The sequence below is a fragment of the Canis lupus genome, chromosome 19 (genome assembly GCF_048164855.1).
Source record: "Canis lupus baileyi chromosome 19, mCanLup2.hap1, whole genome shotgun sequence".
Classification (NCBI taxonomy): domain Eukaryota; kingdom Metazoa; phylum Chordata; class Mammalia; order Carnivora; family Canidae; genus Canis; species Canis lupus.
Window position 1 is genome coordinate 8,050,552 of NC_132856.1, and position 13,932 is coordinate 8,064,483.

General features: G+C 34.8%; 1 protein-coding gene across 1 annotated transcript in view; it reads right to left on the reverse strand.

Annotated features, from left to right (window-relative positions):
• The window catches only part of SYN2 (synapsin II), a 200,641-nt gene that overhangs the window by 131,958 nt on the left and 54,751 nt on the right, over nt 1-13,932 (reverse strand). The window lies entirely within an intron of this gene.

Genomic DNA, 13,932 nt, shown 5'->3' on the forward strand with positions numbered 1-13,932 from the left:
GCAGCTTTTTACTTGCTTATTCAATGAGCTTTTATCAAGTATTTATATGTCAAGCACTACTAGGCTAACAGTGCAGATTAACCTTTGCCTAAACTTTGTTGTTTGCTCTCTAACTTTGTTGTTGCTCTGCTTCTAAAATCCAGATGTAATAAATCCTCTCATCAGTGAAAATACATTGAAATATTTACTTTCTACATACTACTTAACAATTATCTTTCCTCTAAATTATCAGTCTTCAAATTCTTATAGTTGAAGATTTTTCTTTCACCACAATTCAGACAGCAAATACCCTAAAATATTTTACGCAAAATTTAATTGAAATCTGTGGCCAGGATTACTCTTACAGGAGTTTTCCTTAGAGTGAATTCATTTCAGCGGACTCACTGACATGAAGCTCATGGCTTAATCTAACCTACTAAACTAACTAGTTGTAGAGAACAAATTATGGAGGCGACACTGGTAAGATTGTCCCTTGTTTGCAATCCTGCAGTGAGCTGTAAAGTTAATCAGAAATAAAGTCAGAGAGGAAACCATACCTCTTTGCAACACCTCTCCCTTTGTCAAATTCTAATTCATTGGTTAGCAGCTACTTCCCTCAATACCCTTTCTTCCTCTGTCTTAACATCTGTTCAAAACTACACAATTTCCCAGGTCAAAGTTAATTTTGATCAATTTTGTTCCTCCAAACCATCTGTCGCTACAGAGGCATCTGACGTGTTGTAATCTTAACATCAGTAAACTATAAGGGTAAACTCAGTTCATTTCCACAGCCTTGGAATGGGAAGTTCAAGAGCTTGCAATGATATAAATGTTTGTTCAAAACCATTCTACTGGGGTGTGTAGGTGGCTCAGTTGGTTAAGCATCCAACTCTTGATTTGGGCACAGCTCATGATCTCAGGGTTGTAAGATCAAGCCCTGCATCAGGCTCCATGTTGGGTGTGGAGCTTGCTTAAGAATCTCTTTCTCCCTCTCCTGCTCCTCACTCTCATCTCTTTCTCTCTTAAAAAAAACAAACAAAAAAACAAAAAACAAAAAAAAAAAACCTACTACTAAGAAGCCATATGAAATTAGACAAGTACTTAACCTTTTCTAGCCATGGCATTAATTAATTAAGGTTAATTAAGACAGGTAAAACACTTGGCACAGTGTCTGGCATCTGGCAGTAACTGATTTAAAAAGTAACTATGGGGCACCTAGGTGACTCCGTTGCTTAAGCATCTGCCTTTGGCTCAGGTCATGATCCCAGGATCCTGGGATAGAGTCCCACATTGGGAATCCCTGCTCAGCGGGGAGCTGGCTTCTCTCTCTCCTTCTGCCCCTTCCCCCCAACTCATGTTCTCACTTGCTCTGCTTTCTCTCTCTCAAACAATCTTTAAAAAGTAACTGTTATTAGCATTATACCCTTGAAATTTTTTTCTTCATTCTCATTTCCCATGGTGATCAGGTTACCATAATAAATTGGCTCATATAGTCTAATAAAAAAAATTACTTCTAAGTTAAAAAGCAACCTGGGAAATATATTTTACATGCCATAACACTGGCTTTTGCCTAACGTTTTCATGGCTCATGGGGATAAGGAAACTATATGAAATCAGTACTGAGAAAACCCAAGAACTATTATAACATAAATGCACTTAGTCCAGGCACTTATCACCTCACACCAGCATTACTCCATTAGCCTCCTTACTAGCCTGCTTTTTACTGTCTCTAAAGGAAGCATAGCATAATGAGAAAAGCACAAACTCTGGAGTGAGTCAGATATGCGTTCTAGTCCTGGCTCTACAAGTAACTAGCTGTGACTTGAGATTGTTCCCCAGTATCCTCATTTATAAAATGGGAATAATAGTACCTACCTCACAAGATTGTTTTGAAGATTAATACATGTTCTAAAGTGTTTAGAATAAAATTGGAAACAAATCACACACTCTATTATCAGCATTGCTATACTTTTCATGATTGCTTTTCTTCTACTTACCTGTTAATGAAAAATACCTATTGGTTTTCAAAAAATTTTTGTGATGATTTCTGCTCTAAAAACAAATAAAGTGTTTAGAACAGTGCCTGACAGCAACTACTCAAGGAGCATTGACTATTATTACTATGTGCTCTTTACACAGTAACTAACTCATTGTTTCAAAATTCTCACATGCGGGATCCCTGGGTGGCTCAGCAGTTTAGTGCCTGCCTTTGGCCCAGGGCATGATCCTGGAATCCCGGTATCAAGTCCCACTTCGGGCTCCCAGCATGGAGCCTGATTCTCCCTCCTCCTGTGTGTGTGTGTGTGTGTATGTGTCTCTCTCTCTATCATAAATAAATCTTTAACAAAACAAAACAAAAATTCTCACATGTGACCTAGTGTTGCAAAAACCACAGGCATCACATATGCTTTTCTTTATAAATTATTTTGGCAAGATTTCATTCTTTTTTATGGCTGAGTAACATTCCATTGTGTGTATGTGTAATGTATACATACATACACATATACCCCATATTCTTTATCCATTCATCAGTCAAGGGACATTTGGGATCTTTCCATAATTTAGCTATTGTAGATGGTGCTGTTATAAACATCAAGGTGTATTTATCCCTTCCAATTAGTATTTTTGTATTCTTTAGGTAAAAACCTAGTAGTGCCATTGCTGGAGCATAGGGTAGTTCTTTTTGGGGGAGTGGAGGAGTAGTTCCATCTTTAACTTTTTGAGGAACCTCTATACTGTTCTCCAGAGTGGCTGCTCCAGTTTGCATTCCCATCAACAGTGTAAGAGGGTTCCTCTTTCTCCATATCCTCACCAACAGCTGTTGTTTCTTGTATTGTTATTTTTAACTATTCTGAGTAGTGTAAAGTGATATCTCATTGTAGTTTGGATTTGTATTTCCCTAATTAGGAGTAATATTGAGCATCTGTATGTCTTCTTTGGAAAAATGTCTATTCATGTCTTCTGCCCATTTCTTAACTGGATCATTTGTTTTCCGGGTGTTGAGTTTGATAAGTTCTTTATAGATTTTGGATACTAGCCCTTTATCAGATATGCCATTCACATATATCTTCTCCCATTCTGTAGGCTGCCTTGTACTTTTGTTGATTGTTTCCTTTGCTGTACAGAAGTTTTTTATCTTGATGAAGTCCCATAGTTCATTTTGCTTTTATTTCCCTTGCCTCAGGAGACAGATCTAGTAAGAAGTCACTATAGCCGGTCAAAGAGATTACTGCCTGTGTTCTCCTCTAGGATTTTGATGGATCTGACTCACACTTAGGTCTTTCATTCATTTTGAATTTATTTTTGTATATGGTGTAAGAAAGCGGTCCAATTTTATCCTTTTGCATGTTGCCGTCCAGTTTTCCCAACAGCATTTGTTGGAGAGACTGTCTTTTTTCCATTGGATACTCTTTACTGCTTTGTTGAAGATTAATTGACCATTTAGTTCCGGATCAATTTGTGGGTTTTCTTTTCTGTTCCGTTGATCTAGGTGTCTGGTTTTGTGCCAGTTCCCCACTGTCTTGATCACTACAGTCTTGTAATAGAACTTGAAGTCTGGAATTGTGAGGCCTCCAGCTTTGCTTTTCTTTTTCAAGATTGGTTTGTTTATTCAGGTCCTTTGTGGTACCATACAAATTTTAGGACCATTTGTTTTAGCTCTGCAAAAAATGCTTGTTGGTATTTTGATAGGGATTGCGTTAAATGTATAGATTTCTTTGGGTAGTATAGACATTTTAACAATATTTGTTCTTCCCATCCATGAGCATAGAATGTTTTTCTATTTCTTTGTATCATCTTCAATTTCATTTATCAGCATTTTATAGTTTTCAGGATAAGAACTGTATGCTCCTTTCTATAGATGCAGAAAAAGCATGTGACAAAGTACAACACCCATTCATGATAAAAAAAAACCCTCAACAAAGTAGAGCTAGAGGGAACACACTTTAACATAATAAAGATCATTTACGAAAACTCACAGCTAGGGATCCCTGGGTGGCGCAGCGGTTTGGCACCTGGAGACCCAGGATCGAATCCCACGTCGGGCTCCCAGTGCGTGGAGCCTGCTTCTCCCTCTGCCTGTGTCTCTGCCTCTCTCTCTCTCTGTGAGACTATCATAAATAAATAAAAATTTATAATTAAAAAAAACTCACAGCTAATATCATTCTCAACGGGGAAAAATGAGAACTAGTCCTCTATGGTCAGGAACAAGATGGAGATATCCACGCTCACCACTATTATTTAACATAGTCCTGGAAGTCCTAGCCACAGCGATCAGAGACCAAAAAGAAATAAAAGGCATCCAAATCATCAAGGAAGAAGTCAAACTTTCACTATTTGCATATGACATGATAGAAGCCCAGAAATAAACCCTCACATTTATGAACAACTGATTTTTGACAAGGGTACAAAGATGAGTCAATAAAGAAAAGTATTTTTAACAAATGGTGGTGGGACATTGTATATCTATGTGTAAAAAAATGAATTTGTATTATTTCATATCATATGCAGAAATTAGCTCAAAATGCATAAAAGGACTAAATCTAAAAGCAAAATCTACAGAACTCTTAATAAGACAACCATAAATCTTGTAACCTTGAATTAGACAATGATTTCTTAGATATGACCTTAAAACCACAAACAACAAAAGGAAAAATAAATTGAAGCTCATTAAAATTAAAAACTTTGTGCTTCAAAAGACACTATCAATAAAGTGAAAAAGACAACCAACAGAGGAGAAAGTTTTTGCAAATTATATACTTGATAAGGGTCTAGTATCTACAATAAAGAATTCTTACAACTCAATAATAAAAAGACAAATAAGCCAGCTAGAAAATGATCAAAGGACCTGAGTAGATATTTCTCCAAAGAAAATATATAGTCAATATCACACAAAAAGATGTTCAATATCATTAAGCATCAAGAAAATGCAAATCAAAACCACAATGAGAAAAAAAAAACACAATGAGATACCAATTCTTACCAAGATGACTACAATAAAAAAGACAGAAAAGAACAAGTGCTGGTGAGGTAGTGGAGAAATCAAAACCTTCATACACAGCTAATATAAAATAGTGTAATTGCTTTGGGAAACACTTTGGCAATTCCCCAAATAGTTAAACACAGAGTTGCCATTTGACCAAGCAATTCTGCTACTAGGAAATGACCTAGAGAAATGAAAAATATATCACACAAAAATTTATACATAAATGTTCATAGCAGCATTGTTCATAATAGCCAAAAACACAGATGTCCATCAACTCAGGAAAACAACGTGACATTTTCTTGGAGTATGACTGCTAATGGGTAGTTTCTTTTTAAAGTAAAGAAAATGTTTTAAAATCAACAATTGTGATGATTACACAACTCTTGGATATAATAGAAATCATTAAAGTGTACACTTTAAATAAGAATATTTCTTAAGCGAAAAAAATATCACTGAAAGAAAACTCAATAGTAATGTTGGGAGAAAAGTTGAGGAAATTTTCCTAAAAATACAGAAAAAACTCAGACATGGAAAACAGAAGACAAAAAAATTAAAATTACCTGATTCGTTCAGAAGTTTCAACATCCAAATAATAGTAGTTCTAGAAAGGCAGGCCAAATATGGGTTGAAAACCAACAATGAAAAATTTTAAGAAAGTGTCCCAGAATTGGACTTGTTTTCCAGAATGAAACAAATGTCTCCATAGATCTTAGCATAAATAGATTCTCACCAAGGCTCATCATTATAAATTTCAGAAGAGCAAGTCAAAGAGAAAATTCTAAAAGCTTTCAGGGAAAAGGGTTGGGAATAGATCACAGACAAAAGATCAGGAAATCAAAGTGACTTTGAACTTCCCAGGAACAATACTGGAATCCAGAAGATAACTGAGCAATGCCTTCAATATTCTTATGGGAAAATATCTTCTAACCTGAAATTCTAAAGCCAGCAAATTATCAATTAAGTGCAAGAGTAGTATGAAAATATTTTCAGACATGAAAGGTGGAACTTTAAATGTTTCCATAAAAAGAGATATCAAGTTCATACCAAAAAATTTATTACAATTGAGTTCATCCACACTTTAAAAATTTAAAGAAAGCTTGAGAAGTGAAGACATAGAGACAGATTGAGTTGAGAAGTTTTTTTCAGGAAAGGAAGAAGGAAATTGGGAGTATGAGTGTCAAGGAAGCTTTTCTTTTTCTCTCTCTTTTTTTTTTTTTTTTTTTCATTTTTTTGTTAAAGCTAAATGAGCCAGAGCTTATGATACGTTAATGGGAAAGATTCAGGACAGAGGGAGAAATTGATGCTACTTGGAATGCCCCCTCCATCAGTTCAATGAGGCTTCATTTTGAGCAGCATAAATCTTCCTAAAGTGTTGGGTAGATACCCACTAAATCTTTGACAGTTTTCCGAACACCATCAGCACCAATGCAATCAAATTCTTAGGTTGGATTTGTGTGACTTCACTTAAACCTTGCTGTTATAATAGACCTGTAAAGGACCCTGAAGCGAAATCATTTTTGGAGGTAATACTGCTTAACGGGCTAAGAGGCAATCATTGAGGAGGTATTATCTAGGAGAAAATATTGATTCTCTTAGTGCTTGGGGTTCAAGCTATGAATCTAGTTATGATTCTTGATACTTTTATAAAACATTAAGAGCTCCAAGCAAAATCTATCATCTTCGATCTAATATTTAAGCCATATAAACCCTCAAATGTTAGCTCTAGAAGGGATTCCAGCAATGATTTTGTTCAGCTCCTCAATGTGAAGATGAAGAATCTAAAACTCTAAGAGACATGTTATTTTCCTAAGATTTAAAGATCAGAAATTACATGTAAATGATTTGGGATCAATAATATTGGGAACAGATTTTTTAAAAGCCAACAACTTTTATTGTTTCAAAAGTAAAAATATAAGAGGTACACATCATATTCCCATGATGAGCACTGAGTAATGTAAATAATTGTTGAATCATATTATACACCTGAAACTAGTATGACACTGTATGTTAATTATACTAGAATTAAAATTTTAAAATAAAGTAAAAATAAAAATCAGAGGCAGAGCCAAAAGCAAAACTTGGAACTCCAAGTTCAATTCTCTTAAATTTCCTCATACTCTGCTTTCATCAATGATAATGCATCAATGATACACATTTGCTATCTCCTCCCTGAATGCCTGACAATCCTATATTACTACATCAATGTACACTACAGAGGTTTGTAGTAACTGAGTTGATAAATGGGGCCAAACAAAATAGCAATGCTTTTGGCATAAGTATAGCTACTCATTTGCAAGGCCCTACAGAAAGCCCTAGAATATGTGCAAATAGTTAATAGTGCCTGCAGCATAGAAAAGTCTGCATCTCTGAGAGTGTGTGAAATAAAAATACCTTCCCATATCTTAGTAAAAATGTTTTATTTCAACTTGAAAATACCAATAACAATGACTCCACATATAGGAAAAAGTGCCTAGAAAAATGTTCCATTCAAAAAAAAATTTATTAAGATCCTAATAGGTATTCAGCCCCATGTAAGATACTCTGTAAGAGAGAAACCATTTCTGCTGTCACAGAACATTGACATAGTTAGTGGGATGAGACTGACACACATACTTACATCAGAAAATAGCCTTAGAAATTACATCATTCCTTCATTTTGCAAGTGGGGAAATTGAGGCTAGGAAAAGCAAATGACTAATTAGGGACCCAGCTCATATGAGAGCCCAAGTCTCTACTTATTGTTCTTATCATAACAGCTATAACCACATACCCATGAGTAATCTTAATGTTTAAATCCTTTCACAAAGGATATGAGTGCTTCCCAACACACATGACAAAAAATAAAAATAAATTATAAATGGTGTGAAAACAAGGCATATAGCAGCAGTAGACCATGGTGAAGCTAGGACTAAGAACAGTACAATAATATCCCATAAGTTCCTATATACAATTGCTAGTTATGGACAATAAATCTGGCACCCAGTTTCTGTATAACAAAGCAACAAGGAAAAACCAATCAGAATTGTAGCATCATTAAATGAAAACTAACCAGTTATTTGGGAGGCCTAACTAATGCTTCATAATAAGAACTTAAAGGAGTTTCTCCCATTGGTTCTTCCCAAAAAGCAAACATATCATACAGATGATATGTTGGTAACCTAAATAATCAATAAATGTAATTTCTAACAGACTCTTATTTAAAAAACAAAATTTTTTCCGCCCTCAGTGTGGAGACTGCATGAAGATTTTCTCTAAAATAAATAAATAAATCCTTAAAAAAATAAAAAGTAAAAAGTAGTGATACCAATTATAGTTACAGCAATTCAATAAAGGGATATAATATGGACTAGAGAGAAACAGATTTCATAGAAGAAATGGCCTTGGAGGATAGAAAGAATTTCACAGGAGAAAATCAGACAAAGTTGAAACAATAAGAGGAATAACTTTCCCTTTTTATCGTAACTGAATGACTTATGTTAAAACTCTCACACAGACTTGTTCTTTTCTGTTTCCCTTAATAAAATCTGCATCTGTGGGGTGCCTGGCTAGCTCAGTCATGCATGCATGCAACTCTTGATCTCGAAGTACTGAGTTCTAGCCCCATGTTGGGTGTGGAGGCTACTTTAAAAAAATATATTAAAAAAACCTGTGTCTGTCCTTTCTCTGCTAGGAAGATGTGAAATAGAATTTAATAAAGCCTGTGAAGAAGTTCTTGAACAGAATGTAATACTCTATATTCTGAATGTAACTACCATACCACCCCTGCGATGTTAAGACTCCAGCATACTTATTTCCATATCTTGCACACTACAAACATTCTGATATCAACATGCAAATTGTGTTGGGGAAGAGAGAGGGAATCATTTGGACTGAAAAACTTGGTAGTTCTGTAAATATGATATATTTGCATAGGAGTCAGTCATATTTTCTACCAATGCCTCCAAGAATTTTGGTGAACATACTCAATTCATGCTCTGCAATTTGATTAGAGATTTTCTCCCTTTGAATCTTTTTTTTATAAAACAAATAGCTCTAACTATCCTTCTGTTTTCATATGTGAGATTTTGTTTCTTTTCTCTTCTGATGTTAAAACAGCTGTTTTCATTTTTTAAAACTAACTTTACTTTTTAGAACAGCTTTAGATTTACAGAAAAATTGAGACAATGATATAGAGAGTTCCCACAAACCCCAAACCAAGCTTCCCCTATTAACATCTTACATTAGTAAGGTACATTTGTTATAATTAATGAGCCACTTATTCATTATTAACCAAAGTACATACTTTGTTCAGATTTCCCTAGTTCTTTTTTATTTTATTGAGATATAATTCACATACCATAAAATTCACCCTTTAAAGTGTACAGTTCCGGGGCTTTTAATATCTCAGAAGTTTGTGCAACCACCATCAACTATCCAGTTGTAGAACATTTTTAATACCCCAAACAGAAACCACGTGCCCATTAGCAATCACCCACAATGCTCCATTCTCATCCTCAGACAACCAGTAATTTACTTTCTGTCTCTACAGATTTGCCTATTTTGGACATTTCATGTAAATAGAATCATGCCATATGTGGTCTTTTGTGACTGGCTTCTTTCACTCAGCATGTTTTCAAGGTTCATCCATGTGATAGCATGTATCAGTACTGCATTCTATTTTATGACTGAATAACATTCCCCTGTATGGGTAAACCACATTTTGTTTATTCATTCATCATTTGCTAGACATTTGGATTATTTCCACTTTTATAGCTATTATGAATAATGCTTCTATGAATATTTATGTACAAATTTTTGTAGGAACATATGTTTTAAATTCTGTTGGGTGTACCTAGAAGTGGTATTGGTGACTCATATCGTAACCTCATGCTTAACCTTTTGAGGAACTGACAAAATGTTTTCCCAAATACACCATTTTATACTCACATCAGCAGTTTATGAGGGTTCCCATTTCTCCACATCCTTTCTACCGCTTGTTATTGTTTTTATTATAGTCATCATTATAGTCAGTTATGCTCTACATCCTCAATGACAGAGAATCTACACAAACTATTTGTAATTATAAGGAAATTTTTTCTCTTCTCATTTATTTATTCAATCATTTATTTATATCAATATGAACCCATGCACATTTATTACATAGTTTGGGTTATAACTCAATAGAACTCTATTTATATTTTTGCTCAATTTGTTCTACATTTAGCCACTGGGAACTCTTTCAATTGATTCCTGTGCTCCTCTAACACATCCCCACCAATGTTTTTTTTTTTAATAACTATAAACATTCCCATATAGAACTACCTATATCTACATTAAGCTAAACATGAAGTTCACAATGATGTCTTCAAATCTAATCCATTACTATATGGATTTTTCTAGCCTCCTTCCCATGCTTATCCATAAACTTCCACTCTAATAGTGAAAAACCTGGCTTCTACTATTTACCAACCATGTACTTAATCATTCATTTTCAGTTTACATATATAGTAGTATCATATTGTTAACCCATACCCCCATGAGATACAAGATTATCAACTAGAGTATAGTGCTCATGTACAGTTTCATTTGCCTTTAGTCTTGAAAACTCTACTCATTGTCACAGCTACATTAGGTACCTTTTCTCCTTACTCACTTCAGATTGTTTCATACATCTTGTAACTCTGTTACCGTCTGTATTCATCTTGGGATCACCCAACTTCCTATATGATTTTTTTTTAATTTCCAAAAACTATGGTTCGCTCTGAGCTTTTGAGTTTCAAAGACTTTGACAAATGCAGTGTCATGTTTTCACAACTACAATAACACATGGAACAGTTTCACTGTCCAACAAAAAAAAAATCCAATTGTTCATTGCTGGGACATAGGAAAACAATTAACTTTTATGTATTTATTAACTTTGCATCCTGAAACCTTGGTCTACACACTTATTAGTTCCAAGAGTTTTTTGGTTCTTAATTTTTGACATAGAATCATGTCATCTGTGAACAAAGAGTTTTATCTCTTCTTTCTCAATCTACATACATTTTTTTTTCCTTTTCTTGTCTTATTGTACTAGCTAGGTCATTCAGTACAGTGTTGAGTAAGAATGGTGAGAAAGGACATGTATCTCTTATTCCAAATTTTCAGGAGGAAGCATACAGTCTTTCATCATTAACTATGATATTAATTATAGGTTTTTGGTAAGATGTTCTTCATCTGGTTGAGGAAATTCACTTCTATTTCCTAGTTTGCTGGAGTATTTAACATGAATGGTGTTGCATTTTGTGAAAGGCTTTTTCAGCATCCATTTCTGATCATTATTATTCAAATATTTATTCTGTTCCCTCTTCTCCTTCTGATATTCTAATTATACATATGTTAAATCTGTTGAAATTGCCCCATAATTCTTGGATGTTCTGTTCTGCCTTTTTTTTTTTTTTATTATTTTATGATAGGCACACAGTGAGAGAGAGAGAGAGGCAGAGACACAGGCAGAGGGAGAAGCAGGCTCCATGCACCGGAAGCCCGACGTGGGATTTGATCCCGGGTCTCCAGGATCGCGCCCTGGGCCAAAGGCAGGCGCCAAACCGCTGCGCCACCCAGGGATCCCTGTTCTGCTTTTTTAACTCTTCTCTTTGCATTTCTGAGAAAATTCTATTACCATATCTTCAAGCATGCTGATACTTCCCTTAGCTGTGCTCAGTCTAATGAGTAACCCACAAAAGCATTTGTGTTATAGTGTTATTCCTGGCATTTCTTTTTTTTTTAATTGAATATACTGACATGTAACATTGTAGAAGTTTAAGGTATACAGCATGTTATTTTGATACATTTATATATATAATTTAGTTGAGATGTAGTGATAGCTATGGTACATAATAGCACAAGATTATTGTCTCAATTCATTATATTGTGCATTAAATCTCTATGGCTCATTTCCTATTTGTTACAAGTTTATACCTTTAAGAATCATCATTCTTACCCCCAGGCCCTATCCTGAGGTAACCACCATTTTACTGTGTGTGTTTTGTTTTGTTTACAGATTCAACTTCTTTAGATTCCAATATAGGGGTATCATATAGTACTTGTCTTTCTCTGTTGAACTTATCTTGCTTAGCATAGTATGCTCAAGGGCCATCCATGTTGTTGCAAACAGAGGAATATCCTTTCTCATGGCTGAATAATATTCTATTGTGTATATCACCATACTTTTTTTATCCATTCATCCAATTATGCATATTTATATTACTTCCAGATCCTGGCTATTATAAATAATGTTGTGATAAGCATGGGAGTGCATATATCTTATTGAAATCCTGTTTTCATTTCCTTTGAATGTATACCCAGAAGTGAAATTGCAGCATCATATGGTAGATCTATTTCTAATTTTCTGAAGAATTTTCATATTGTTTTCCTTAGTGGACCAATTTACACTCCCACTAACAGTGTACAAAGGTTCTCATTTCTCCACATCCTCACCAACACTTGTTATCTCTTGTCTTTTTGATACTAGCCATTCTGACTGGTGTGATGTATTATCTCACTGTGGTTTTGGTTTGCATTTCACTGATGAGTAGTGATGCTGAGCATCTTTTCACATGTCTATTGACTGTGTATCTTCTTTGGAAATGTTTATTCAGGTCTCTGCCCACTTTTTAATTGGATTGTTTGGGTTTTTTGTGGTGTTTTTTTGGTATTGAGTTATGTAAGTTCTTTATATATTTTGGATATTAACCCCTTATCAGATTTCATTTGCAAATATCTTCTCCCAATCCCTAGATTGCCTTTTTGGTTGGCAGTTTTTATCTTTTGGTAATTTAAATATGTCCTTCCACACTCTGGTGGCTTGTAGAGTTTCCGCCAAGAAATCTGCCAATAGCCTAATGGGTATTCCTTTGCAGATTACTGTCTTTTTTCCCCTGCCTGCCTTTAAAATTCTTTACCATAGACTTAACAGTTTTAATATAATGTGTATTAAAGACACTATTTTTGTATTGAGATTTAAAAAGGTGTTCTATTAGCTTTGTGGACTTGAATATCCAGTTTCTTCCCCAGGTTTGGAAAGTTCTCAGCTATTATTTCTTTAAATAAATTCTCTGCCTCCTTCATCCTCTCTTCTTCTAGAATACTCATTAGTCTTATGTTGGCTTTTCAATGGAGTCTGATAGCTCTCATTGGCTTTCTTCACTTTTTAAAAATCTTACTTCTCACTCTTCTTCTACCTGAATCATTTCTAGATTCCTGTTGTTTAGCTTGCTAATTCTCTTTCATCTGATTTGTTCTATTTCCAATTCATGCTAATACATTTTTCAGGTTATTGTTTTAGTTCCTCAGCTCCAGAATTTGTTTCGTTCTTTTTTTGGAATTTCCTTCTCTTTGGTAAAGTACTCCTTCTGTTCATCAATTTTATTCCTGAAATCACAGCACTGCCTTTCTAATTTTTCTTGTAACTTATTGAATTTCTTCATAATAGGTCTTTTTAATTCTTTATCTGTTAGATCACTATATTTTACATCTTTCAGTTCAATGCTAGAAAACTGTCATTTTCTTTCTGTGATACTGTACTACCAAGACTTTTCAAGGTGTTCATGAGAAGCGTCTGCCACATTTGAAGTGGCAAACACCTTTTTTTAATTTAAATTCAATTACGCAATATATAGTACATCATTAGTTTCAGATGTAGTGTTCACAAATTCATCAGTTGCACATAACACCCAGTGCTCATCACATCACATGCCCTCCTTAACGCCTATCACCCAATAATTACCCCATCTCCCACCCACCTCCCCCCTAGCAACCCTCAGTTTGTTTCCCATAGTTAAGAGTCTCTTATGGTTTGTCTCCCTCTCTGATTTTGTCTTGTTTTATTTTTCTCTCCCTTCCGCTATGATCTTGTTTTATTTCTTAAGAGTCTTCTCATGGTTTTTCCTCCCTGATGACTTCTCATTCAGTTTTCCCTCCCTTCCCCCATGAACCTCTGTGCTGTTTCT